This window comes from Lithobates pipiens, unplaced genomic scaffold (genome assembly GCF_037356315.1).
Source record: "Lithobates pipiens isolate NorthernLeopardFrog02 unplaced genomic scaffold, aLitPip1_a1.2 Scaffold_10, whole genome shotgun sequence".
Lineage (NCBI taxonomy): Eukaryota > Metazoa > Chordata > Amphibia > Anura > Ranidae > Lithobates > Lithobates pipiens.
The window spans coordinates 224,413,975-224,428,258 of NW_027507686.1; positions in this window are offsets into that span (position 1 = coordinate 224,413,975).

Below are 14,284 nucleotides of genomic sequence, written 5' to 3' on the forward strand. Positions count from 1 at the left end.
CGACTGGATTCGACGTAGGAAGTTCATAGCCAGTAGCCAATAGCTGCCCTAGCGTCGGTTTTAGTCCGTCGGAGTAGCACACACACGAGCGAATTTTTCGAAGGGGACCGGGTCCGGCGGAGTTCCGTCGGGAAAATTTGAAGCATGCTTCATTTCTAAAGTCCGTCAGACTTTTGCGAAGCTAAAGTCCGTTGCAGCCCACACACGATCGGATAGTCTGACGGACTCGGTCTGACGGACTTTGGATGTTGAAAAGTCCGCTCGTGTGTACGGGGCTTTACTGTTGGTCAGTAAGTCTGCTCATTATGTTTATGAACCAATGGTAAGGCAGGAAAGTGGGTGGAGCTCAAACTAAAGAGTTCATATCTGTAGAATTTGCTCTGGGAATCCTTTGTCGTGTATTCGAGGAAAAGAGATTTCATCTCCAAATACGGAAAGGTTTCTTTACAGTAAGAACTGTAAAAATGGGGAATAGATTCCCTCCAGAGGTGGTTCTGTCCAGCCCTGTAGATTGCTTTAAGAAAGGCCTGGATTCTTTCCTTAAATGGAAATAATGTAACTGGATACTGACATTAATGGGTAAAGTGGATCCGGGGAATATCCGTTTGCCTCTCAGGGGGAACAGGAAGGAATTTTTTTTCCCTGCTGTAGCAAATTGTATAATGCTTTGCTCTGGTTTTTCACTTTCCTCTGGATCAACTCTGGGTGAAGGATTGTGTATTTGGGATTGTATGAACGAGATGGACTTGTGTCTTTTTTCAGCCTAAGTAACTGTGTAACTATGCATTTCTTAAACAAAAAGTTGTATGCTGTGTGTATGTGTGTATGTATATATATATACACACACACAAACACACACACAATATCTCACAAAAGCAAATTTACACTGTTATACAAGCTGTACACTCACTACTTTACATTGTAGCAAAGTGTAATTTCTTCAGTGTTGTCACATGAAAATATATAATAAAATATTTACAAAACGTGAGGGGTGTACTCACTTTTGTGAGATACTGTGTGTATATATGTATATAAAAGGGTTCCCAGCACTTTCACACTAGCCATCATATACAAACATTTGGGGTCAACAAATGTCCCCCTTTAAATGAAAACATAACTAAATGGATCTATATTTGATATTTGTAGAACCTTTTTTGGATTGAAATTCTGACAATGTAATCAGCAGTTACAAATATGGATCCATTTGATGATTACAGTTTCCTTTTGAATCCATTGAATTCCTTTTTCTATTCTCCTTACACATTTTATCAATCTCAAGTATGACATGGGCTTAACCTTGTTTTTTATGCTACTTTGTAAATATTCAGTATGAAATGTGACTTGATGATTGGGGCATATTTATTAAGCCAAGAATGTGAAATTCACTAAAACATTGATAGCAGTTCAATCAATCGCTGTAATGTACAGCACACACACACACCAGGAAGATACATTGGCAGTCAATTATTGGTGAATATTACATATACTGCTATTTAAATTGCCCAGTCTTACAATAATGAATATTTTCCAGGTAATTCTGACATTCAGTGAATTGATGATAGAGGCAACTCCGCAATGCTCCAATGACTACTTAGAGATTAGAAATGGTGGGAACCGTAATGCGTCACTCATTGGTGTTTACTGCGGACTATTACGTCAAATGAAGATAAAATCCAAAGGGCCAATGGTATTTCTCCATTTCTCCAGCGACAATAACAAAGTCACTGGACTAGGGTTCAGTGTAAATTATTACTTTGGTAAGTACTGACATACTTTTATATATATATATATATAAAATGAGCTACACTAAAAATCATGAATGCTGGGTAAATCTTCCTAATAGGAGAGCAGAGAAAGAAATTACAAAGAAAACGGCTATACATTTCCTTAATGGTAGCACTTTATCCATTCAGCTTGTCTAAAGCTCGGCATGAGAGCAGTTTTCCTATTCTTTGTGTGGTGTGTGGTGCATTTCACCATGAAATAATGGAACAGACAGCATCACCATAGAAAGAGAGAAAGGACTAAGGGAATCCAAAAACCCTCCAACCGAATTAGTGCGTAGCCCAGTAAAGCCTTCCTAGAACAGAAGATATTCGCATTCTCATTCCCAAAAATAAAATAATTAATCCTCATTTCAGTAGAGCGGACAGAGCTGTTCCTCAACAGCCCATTGGCCAAATGCACACCCAGGACCTCTGGTGTATAGTGCAAATATCTCCTAAAATCACAGAGCCATTTATTCCAAAGATAGCTATACACATGGCAAAGATGAAGGCCAAATTGTCTGAAACAACTGTACATAGTCTGGAAAAAAATTGGTTTGTTGGTGCCCAACAAAAATGACAAAATATACACATTTTTGTTATTGACTCACACAGATCTTATTAAATACTGTACTTTGCAAAAATAAGTCTTAAAGCGGAGTTCCACTCAAAAGTGGAAGCTCCAATTACCCAGGTATCCATGCCCACTTTCGGGAGACCTGGCTGCGGCGAGATGCAATGAGTTCCCCCGGATTTCCGGCCCCCTGCTCCTTTCTCTGCTCTTGGGTCAGTTAGAGAGTGCAGTGTGCCTCACGCATGCGCAGTAGGCAGTTGGCTGTGAATCCGAAAGGCTTCACTGCTGGTTTTCCTTACCACGAATGGAGGCGGCAGCACCTGAGAGCCATTTGGAAAAATCGCTGGACTCCAGGACAGGTAAGTGTCCTAATATTAAAAGTCAGGAGCTGCTGATTAAACATTTTTTGGTGGGGAGGGGCTGGACCTCCTCTTTAAAGCTGGCAAGCTGGTTAGATTTTTGCTCGTATAGAAATTCTGATGGCTCATACACACGATCGGAGTTCTCATCGGAAAAAGCTATTATGGTTTTTCTGACGGAATTCCGCTCAAGCTGTCTTACCTACACACGGTCACACAAAATTCTGAACGCTTAGAACGCGGTGACATACAACACGTACGACGGGACTAGAAAAAGGAAGTTAAATAGCCAGTAGCCAATAGCTTCTGTCTTGTAGTTGAATCTGAGCATGCGTGATTTTTGGCGTGTCGGAATTGCATACACACGATCGGAATTTCCGATAGAAAGTTTTTCCGTCTGGAAAATTGAAAACATGCTATCAATTTTTGGCTGTTGTGAATTCGGACAGTTAAATTCCGAATGGAGCCTACACACGGTCGCATTTTCCGATGAAAAGCTCTCATCGGTCTTTTTCTAGTCGGAATTCCGATCGTGTATATATATATATACTTTCTGCTATAAAATATGTAACAAATCAAATTTCTTCACCAATTTAGGTCAATATGTATTCTGCTACATATTTATCATATATTAAAAAAAAAAAAAAAATCCCAATAAGCGTACAGTGGTACCTTGGATTACGAGTATAATTAGTTCCAGAAGAATGCTTGTAATCCAAAGCACTTGTACATCAAAGCGAGTTTCCCTAAAGAAGTCAATGGAAACTCAGGTAATTCATTCCACAGTAACTTCTATTGTATGCAGTACCGCGTGTGGCCAGAGGTGGGGGGTTCCGGAGACATTCAGAAAGCGCTCAGAGCCGCTCGGATGCACTCTGCTCTGAGTGCATCTGAGTGGCTCCGAGTGTCACAGGCACCCCGCACCTCTGGCCAAATGCGGTACTGCACACCGCAGAGGCTTGAGTCCTTATTCTATTCTTACACATTTTATCAATCTCAAGTATGACATGGGCTTAACCTTGTTTTTTATGCTACTTTGTAAATATTCTGTATGAAATGTGACTTCATGATTGGGGCGTATTTATTAAGCCAAGAATGTGAAATTCACTAAAACATTGATAGCAGTTCAATCAATCACTGTAATGTACATCACACACACCAGGAAGATACATTGGCAGTGAATTATTGGTGAATGTTACATATACTGCTATTTAAATTACTCAGTCTTACAATAATCCCGATTGTTTTGCGAGACAACGCTCGCAAACCAAGTCAGGATTTAAAAAAAAGAATAGCTCATATTGTAAAACAATTGTTAACCGCCTTACTCGCAATACGAGATATTACTGTATATTGATTGGTTTGCGCAAAAAATTATAGCATTGTGTTTTTTTTTACTAGTAATGACGGCAATCGGCGCTTTTTAGCAGCACTGCAACATTGAAGGGGAGAAATTGGACATTAATTGACACTTTTTGGGAACCAGTGACACCAATACTGTGATCAATGCAAAAAAAAAAAAATCACAGTATTAATGACACTGGCAGGGAAGGGGTTAACATGAGGGACGATTAAGGGGTTAAGTGTGTGCCCGAGAGGTGTTTTCTGGACAGATACACTGGAGGAAAAGAGAGATTGTGTTTCAGCTTAGCTGAAACACAAGATCTCTCTTTTGCTCCCTGACAGATCAGCAGTTTGCCTTGTTTACACAAGCACACTTCCGCTTTGTCTCTCCTCAGAGTGGTTGGCGGGTCGTAGTGGCCATTGCGGCAGCCGGACCCACTGATTGGCTCCTGCTGTGTCCAATCACAGCGGGAGCAGCATGTGCCCCCTATACTGTGTGTTCATGTAAAAAAATAAAAAAAAATCATATCCCATATCCCTGCATATTGTGCTCACTAACATGCCCATCTAAGAGGTTTTTTTAAACGATCAATACTTCCTGCTCACACCACCGATTGTGGAAGGGAGTTCCACATCCTTACCACCCTGACAGTAAAAAACTCCTTGCGCAATGTAAGGTTACACCACTTTTCCTCCAGTTTTATTGCGTGGCCCTGTGGCTTCTTATACTCCTAAGACTGAATAGTTTATTCCCTATGCTAGAATCACCATTGAGATATTTGTATATTGTTATCATATCTCCTCTCAAGCATCTCCTCTCCAGGGAGAATACATTTAATGTTTGTAGTCATTCCATGTAACTGAGGTCCTCCAGTCCCCTTCTTAACTTTATTGCCCTTCTCTGGACTCTCTTCAGTTCTAGCACATTCTTTCTGACGATTGGAGACCAGAACTGGATGGCATACTCCAGATGTGGCCAAACTAGAGTTTTATAAAGTGGCATGATTATAGATTTATCTCTTGAGTAAATACCCTTTTTTTAATGCATGCTAATATTCTGCTGGCTTTGCTTGCTGCAGCTTGGCATTGCATGCTATTGCTGAGCCTGTCATCTATTAGGACCCCCAGATCTTTTTACATCCTGGATTCCCCCAGAGGGTCTCCCTCTAGTGAGTAACTTGCATTCATATTCTTAGCCCCCCAAGAGCATTACTTTACATTTTTCAAGATTAAACCGCTTTTGCCATGTAGTTGCCCACCTCATTATTTTATTGAGGTTTTCTTTAAAGTATCAATGTCCTGCTGAGAAGTCATCGCCCCGTCTACACGGCTTTATAAATGGTGACAACAGTAGACTGAGGGGTTGATTTGCTATAACCGGAGAGTGTAAAACTTGGTGCAGCTGTCCATGGTAACCAATCAGCTTCTATCTTCAGCTTGCTCAGTTAAGCTTTGACAAAAATATCTGGAAGCTGATTGGTTGCTATACAGAGCTGCACCAGATTTTGTACTCTCCACCTTTAGTAAATGAACCCCCACGTCTTCATAATGTGTGTTGAAATTATCACTTGTACTCTCCATTGGAAGCCTGCATGACAAAGAAAGAGCATAGTTGGGAGGCAGCGGTAGAATGTTGTCACCCTATATAAAGAAGTGCCTGAACGGGGACTTTCATGGCAGGATCTCCAGATATTTATTCTAATGAAAGCTGCACATTGGAAACTTTTGAAAATCATTTATGAAATTACAATAACATGTTGAGTTTAAGAGATATAATGAGTTGGGTTTACATACATTTGGAAGAGATTACAAGCGTGTATAAAGTTCTCATCAGATATAAAGTCTTCATCTAAAATATACATTTTGTCTGTATTCAGTCTTATCTTTATGTCACCTCCATTTTCTTCTACAATTTCCTGTTTTTCGAGCACATCTAAAAACGTATTTTACAATTCTTATTTCAGTGCCATTGAGTTGAAGAGTCCGACTGAACTAAGGGAATGGCACGGCCGTAGCAGTTGGTGAAGATTCCTGTTTCTTGGTCTACACAAAATGTAGAATGTCCCATCACTGATAACTCCATTTCACTGCCAGTCCCTCATAATATTTCTAAACCCAAAACTTTTTTATTAGCTTTGAAATGAATAGGCTACGATTAAAACCCCCATGTCAGGTTCTTATAGCTGTCTTGGTCCCCATTTAGGGGATTCACCCTCTATATTTGTGCTGGTGATCATTTTTACTACCAATTTTTTTTATTGCCACTAGATCAGGAACAGAATGAAAATATTCCAACATGGACCCATATTGCAATGACAATTGTCCGAGAGGTCATTTTTTTTTTCACTTTGAAGAGATTTTCTCTCACTTCCTGTTGTGGCTATGGGAGAAGGGAAATCTCCCCAATGCAACATAGATGGCAGAAAAACTTGATGGGGTTTAACCTATTCTCTTCCCTATAAAAAAAAGGTTTTGGCTTTGGATATACTTTAACCACTTCCCATCCAGGCAAATTCTGGTACTTTCGCCCCTACATGCAAAACATTTTTGGCTAGAAAACTACTCATAACCCCCAAACATATTTTTTTTTATAAAAAAAAAATGGCGGTTGTGGCAACTTTTATGTCCCATGGTATTTGCGCAACAATTTTTCATGATTAAAAACAAAAACAAAAGAAACACTAAACTTAGCCCAATATTTTTGTATAATGTGAAATGTCGCGAACACAAGACTGGACTTTTGGATGGACTTGGTCCGGCGGACAATCCGACGGACTTTGCAGCTGAGGTCTGCCGGACTTTCAAACAAACGGACTTGGCCATACACGATCACTCCAAAAGTCTGACGGATTCGAACGTGATAAGAATGAATAAGGAAGTTCATAGACAGTAGCCAATAGCTGCCTTAGCGTCAGTTTTAGTCCGTCGGACTAACACACAGACAAATGGATTGTCCGCTAAAAGCCAAGTCCGAAGGACAAATTTGAAGCCACTCTTATTTCTAGGTCCACCAGACTTTTGGAAGAAAAAGTCCGCTGGTGCCCACACGTGATCAAATTGTCCGACGGACTCTGATCCACCGGACCAAGTCTGCCTGAAAGTCCGATCGTGTGTACGCGACATAAGATGACATTACGCCGAGTAAATAATGTCATGCATTAAAAATTCTACATGCCAGCTCATGGGGACCAGGAGCCTTAATTTTTTGTTTATTTTATCTTTATTTTGTTTACACTTTCCCTTTAATTTTTTTTTTTATCACTTTTATTTCTACACAAGGAATGTTACATCCTTTGTAATAGGAATAGTGCATGACAGGTCCTCTTTATTGAGAGATGTGGGGTCAATGAGTCCCCACATCTCTCCTCTAGGCAGGAAAGGCTGAGATAAAAAAAAAAACACAGGATGATCTTGGCTTTTGAGTACATGGCAGTATTTATAACTGCCAGGCCAGGCGTGATGTCATAACGTTGCGCCCAGATCTCCAAGAGTCATAGAGAGTGTCATCTGTTCTTTGGAAATCTCTATGGTCAACTTCCGGCGCCGGTGGATTCCTTCTCCGGCTCGTAAGATGGTGGCGAATGGGCCTCGGGACAACGCCCGCATCTTTTGCGGCAGACACGTCAGTTCTGGTTACTCATTTCGGGACAGTGCCATCTTTTTGGAGGTCTCAGGTCACATAGGTGACTCGTTTCCACTGACGTCACTCCTCACTGGCCACGAGTGCCGTCCCTTCCGGTTTCGCTGGAGCAATGTTTTTGAACCTACTATGTGGAAATTTACCACGCCTGTGTACTAATACACATGGCGGCAGCATAGAAAGCCTAAATAAGAAAACCTTATTTAGCAGGTATGTATCAACCAATCTGGTAAGGCAGCTGCAGATCCTGCGAGTTAATGTGCGTTGTGTTAGAGCAGCCCATTTAAAATGAATTGCAGCCAATGCACCCTAATACGTCCTAAGATTGCATATGACCCTTTTTTTGTAACATATGGTATGTCAATGCACTACTATGCATTGCTGTACATTTAAACAAAAGTATGTTTTGGATGAGCTGACCCTTTAACCAGTGTTAAAGACTGTTTCACCCCCTTTCTGCCCAGACCAGTTTTCAGATTTCATTGCTGTCACGCTTTGAATGACAATAACTCAATGAAGCAACAGTGTACACAAATTAATTCTATATAATTTTTTGAGTTTTCTTTTAGTGGTATTTAATTATCAGTGTGTTTTGTATTTTTTGTTACATAAAGGAAAATTGACCAACAAATGTTTAATAAAAAAAAGTTTCTGTTATAAAAAATTGCAAATAAATCATATTTCTTCATAAATTTAAGCCAAAATGCATTCTGCTACATTTCTTTGTTAACAAAAAAAATCTACATATAGTATTTGTAAATTGATCAATCCTAATGTTCTAACTGCTTATTTTGATTCTTGAGGCCCTAAAATGCCAGGACAGTACAAATACACCCCCCCCCCCCCCTTAAAATTACAAATTTTTGGAAAGTTGATAGTCCAAAGTATTTAGTAAGAAGTATGGGGAATTTTTTGAACTAGTAACTTTTTGACACAATTCTTTGGAAAATTATGAAAGTAAATAATTGTTTTCACAAAATTGTAATTTTAAAAAGTTATTTCTCATTCACAGTTTAAAACTACTTACAAATATTCCTCAAATCACATTCTGCTACTCTTCCCAAGTATGAGAATACCACATGGGGGAGACTTTCACAGTATAGATGCAAAGAGGGGCCCAATGTCCAAAGAGCACCTTCCAACTTTCTAGGGGAATAAATAACGCATCTAATTCCCTTACTGCCCATCACACTTTTGGAGACCCTGGGGTACCAGGATAATAAAGAGAGAAAAAGCACTCACATTGCCTCATCTGTAAATATTGGAAACAAAAAGAAAAAAAAGAAATTCAAAGAAAACTGTGGTCGGACTTTACAAAAAAATTATTAAAAATGTATTGAAAAGTACATATAGTATAAAGACCAGAGACATGAAAGAAATAATAAAAATCACATATACAAATAAGAATCAATACATAATGGGAGACCTAATGCGTCTACGCGTTTCGCTGTACACTTCTTCAGGGCACATTTGGGGTTCAAAAATTGCAAAGACGAGAAGGATCTCACTATCTTGCAGGAGAATCACGTAAATACGTGTTAGTCAATCAGTGATTAGACAGAAAGTGGTTTCCAATAAAGAAAAACATATGAAAAAACTCAGGGGCAACCAGGATAATAAAAACAACCACAAAGTGACCCAGTTTTGAAAAGTGAACACCCCAGGTATTTTCTAAGTGGAATAATGAGTCTTGTAATGTAATTTTTTGCCACAAGTTTTTGGAAAATGCAGAAAGAAAATCACAAACTTGTCAATTAATAAGATGTCTCTAACACACAGCATGGGCATACTTAGCATTACACCCTAAAACACATTCTGCTACTCCTCCCATGTATAGGAATAACCCTAGTGTGAGATTTTTTTACAGCCTAACCACAGGGTACCAGAATCCAAAGGGGCACCTTGAGGCTTTCTAGGGACATATATTATGCACATAGTTTCCTAACTACCCATCACATTTTTTGAGGCCCTGGAGCACCAGGATAGTAGAAGCCCCCAACAAAATGTCCACATTTTGGAAAAAAATTAATGTAATTAGAATTACACCTCATAACACATTCTGCTGCTACTACTACTGAGTATAGGACTTCATGGACACCCCAATGCATAATCCTTTGTTCCTCACAGATTGTGCTGCTATTTTGCCCCGGGGCCCTGCATAAGCAGTAACAACAGCAGGATGTGAATTGAGGAAGCGCATATATAACCTCATAACCCCCCTTATTTCCATGCCTAGGTGCTTAAGTTCTTCTTAGACATGTGCACTGACGAAAAAAATTTTGTTTCAATAATTTTTTTTTCCTTTTTTTGGGTCAATCGTTCTGATCAAAATTCGTAAATTTAAAATAATAACTAACTAATAACAACTGACTATTCAATTATAGGTATTGAAATTTCCTTTCAAATTTGGCTGTTAGTCAACGTAACGAATACAAATTTATCCGAAGTTAGGAATTCTCCGAAATAACGAATGCTGCATCTAAACACATGGAACAGAATGAATTAATAATAATAAGACGTTTTAATTATGATTATTATTATTGCTATTTATTATTACTAATTAGTTACATTCCATTTGTTTAGATACGGCATTCGTTATTTCAGTTCATTCGTAACTTCGAATAAATTTGTATTCATTACATTCACTAACAGCCAAATTTGAAAATAAATTCCAATACCTATAATTTAATAGTTAGTAATAGTTAAGTTATTAGTAGTTAGTTATTATTTCAGATTTTTGGATTTTTGTTCTTATTTTTGGCTTTTCAAATTCCCAAAATTTCGGATTTTGAATTTTTGAATTTCCGGATTTTAGAGTTTCCATTTTAACAAATTTTCAAATGTACAAATTTTCAAATATTGGAATTTACATATATTAGGAAAAATTTGTTAAACGGCTTTTTCGTTAATCCATATATTTCCGAATTGCTTTGAAAAAACGGATTGCACAGGTCTAGTTCTTGATATTCATCAGTTGCATTATATACTGTATACTACATATATTGTGCATTCCTTTTGTATTGTCAGGGGCATGTTGAGACCCACACGTAACAAGTTGATCACCACTGTGCTGGAAGAGCATTTATTGCCAACAATGGGCATACTTTAGTGGTGTACCTAGCACATCTGGCACTGAGGACCGGTACTTCATTAACAGTGAGAGGAGCTTAAAGGAGCATATTTAAATATACTCCTCCTTTACTTAGCATAGTCCCTTTGCCCAGAAAATATGCTTTGATGTGCTCCAAGTGAGAAAGTAACATACATGTACATGTGTCAGCACACTCAATTTATTAACCACTTCATTACCAGGCACTTAGACACCTTCCTGCCCAAGCCAATTTTCAGCTTTCAGCGCTGTCGCAATTTGAATGACAATGGCACGGTCATACAAACCTGTACCCAAACAAATTTTTTATCATTTTGTTCTCACAAATAGAGCTTTCTTTTGGTAGTATGTGATCACCTCTGCGGTTTGTATTTTTTGCGTTACTTTTTTTTGTAAATAAGTACATTTTCTTCTTCAATGACGGGCACTGATATGGCTGCACTGACGGGCACTGATAAGGGGCACTGATGGTCACCGATGAGGTGGCTCCAATGAGATGGCACTGATGAGGTGGCACTGATGGGCACTGATGATGGGCACTGATGATGGGCACTGATAGGCGGCATGGATGGGCACTGATAGGTGGCACTGATGGACACTGATGGGTGGCACTGATGACACTGATTGGTGACACTGATGACACTAATAGGTGGCATTGCTGGGCATCATGTTATATAATGGTGCCAGTCAGTGTCCATTTGTGGGCACTGATTGGCACAGATTTGGTATAATTTGCACATTTGAATGGCCATGGGATACATAACTGGCCATCCACATGTTGCCCCTTCCCTGGTGGTCCTGTCGGCTCTCCTGGGGGTCTAGTGTAGGCATCCGAGAGATTATTTATCAGCGCAGCCCCCCCCCCCCCCCCGTCAGAGGAATGCCGATTGGCGGCTCTCCTATTTGTGTCTGTCAGACGCGAGTGAGGAAAAGCCGATCAACGGCCTTTCCTGTTGACATTGTGATCAGCCATGATTGGACAGTGCTGATCGTGTGGTAAAGGGCCTCCGTCGGACACGTGGTAAAGGGCCTCCGTCGCAGGCTCTTTATCAAGATTGGTGGAGCGGTGTGTCAAACTGACACACCACTCCACCAATTGCCGCAATGTGTGCCCCCAGTCAGGATAACTGAACCACCGCCCAGCCGTCATTTTGCTATAGGCCAGGCGGGAAGTGGTTAAAATGAAACTGTTCCATTATCTAGGCTTTTCTACACACAGCCTACCTTAATAAAGAAAGTAATGTACTTAGAGTACAATAATAAGGAGTATGAAATGTATAACATAGTGAGGGGAATTTATCAGAACTGGAGCATGCAGAATCTGGAGCATCTGTGCATGGTAATCAATCAGCTTATAGCTTCAGCTTATTCAGTTAAGCTTTGAAAATGAAAGCCATGAGCTGAATGGTTGCCATACTCAAGTTTATGTTTGCTCCATTTTATATTAATTCCACTCAGTGTCCATAGTGCAGGGGTCAGGAGTGTGTAACACACAGGACACTTTACAGATTACAGCCAAAATGACCCCCCTTTTCCCAGCACAAATCATCACCCCCAAACCCAGGCCCCCCCCACAGTACAGATCTCTCGTAAATTAGGAACATAGTTAAAGAGAAGGTAAACCCTGATTTACTTTTTCTTTATTTCCCTGCAAAGGTAAAGCATAATGGGCTACTATGCATCACTTACCTGAAAACAAAGCCTGCAATCTCACCATTGTTCCCGCTGGCTAGAAGCATCCATCTTCACCCCTCTTTCTTTTCCAGGGCTGCGGACTTCGGCTCTGTGACTGGCCGGAGTCACGTGATGTCCCTCCCCACGCATGCACGTGAGAGCCGGCAGTCACCGCATGATCCCTTTAGAAACGGCACAGTCGTGGCCTTTCTAAAGTGCGCATGCGCCGATGATAACGGCGCACGCGTATATTGTAAACATCTCCTAAACCGTGCAGGTTCAGGAGATATCTCCAGCACCTACAGGTACGCCTTAATATAGGCTTACCTGTAGGTAAAAGTGGTTGTATAGAGTTTATAACCACTTTAATCTGGTTAAAAAAAGACACAAGTCCATCCAGTTCAACCCACAGGGGAGAAAAAATAAACAACACACGCAAATAGAAAACCTCCATATACACAATCTAATACCCACAGTTGATCCAGAGGAAGGCTAAAAAACCTCAATAAAGCATGATCTAATATGCTCCAGCGGGGGTAAAATATTACCTATAAATGTTAGTGACAATATAAACAAAAAAATAATTTCTCCTGTACTTGTGAAGGCGTTGTTGATATAAAATGGTAGTACTTTCAAAGGGAAACGATTAATTAGAAGATGATCATGCGAGTGCCACTGCCTAAACTGACCAGGTGTGGTCTGAAGAAAGTGTAAGAAAGAGATGGTGTAAGAGAACTATTAGTTCCTGTCCGGTGCGCACATGTGCACGCCTGTGGGCGCTCGTAAAAGTCTGTGTGCATCAATTAGCGCCAGACGGCCTATTTAAAGTGGAGGGCCACCCTGAAAAAAAAAATATTAAAAATTACAAAAAAATCAATTACTTACCAGAAATGCCTGTTGCTAGGCACATAATCATAATCTTCCTCTTCCTCCTCCGCGGAGATCTTCTGGTCTTCTCTCCTCGTCGCGTTGTCTTCTGGGTAATGGGTCGCGCTGTGTTCTGGGAACTGTGTGTTCCAGAACACAGCGCGTCCCATTCACAAAGCGCTGCATGACTCACGCATGCGCAGTAGGAAACGGGCAGTGAAGCCGTAAGGCTCCACTGCCTGTTTCCCTTACAAGGAATGGCGGCGCTGGGACCCGAGAGCCGAGGGATGGGTCGGCCTCGGGCGGCCGACATCGCGGGCACCCTGGACAGGTAAGTGGACTTATTAAGTCAGCTGCTGCAGTGTTTGCAGCTGCTGACTTTTTTTTTTTTTTTTTAAATGGCCCTCCGCTTTAAAGAAGTGCTCTGACCCCAGACAGTTGCTGACTGATCTTCAGCTTGTCCTGATACCTGAATCCTGCTGTTCTCCTGCTTGATAACTATTGACAAACCTGGCTTGTCTTGACCTTGCTTCTGGATCCTGTTCTTGCTTTGACTACTAGTTTCTGATCCTGGCTACCCACTGGGCTCGGCTTCTGCCTCCTGCTTCTGCAAGTGTCTGCTACCACGGTCCTGCGTCCTGCGACTCACTAAGATCTCCTGCTGCAAGTCTATCAGGGACTTATCATCACCTAACGTTCCAGTGCCACTGGTCCATCTGAGTTCCTCTTTAAGACCTGCTGATCTTTGGTGCAAGACAACCCATCCTGATCTGACGGTTCTCCTGCCTGTCCAAGATCGCTTCCTCTGCTGCAAGGCTCCAGATACACAGTTGCGGATATTCGTGTTCCTCCTGGCCCTTGGTTCCCTCTGTTCCACTTCCAGTGGGACATGGGCAGGAGATACAAGAGAGGCTGACCTCATCAATTCAGTCTCCACCCAGGTACGTGACA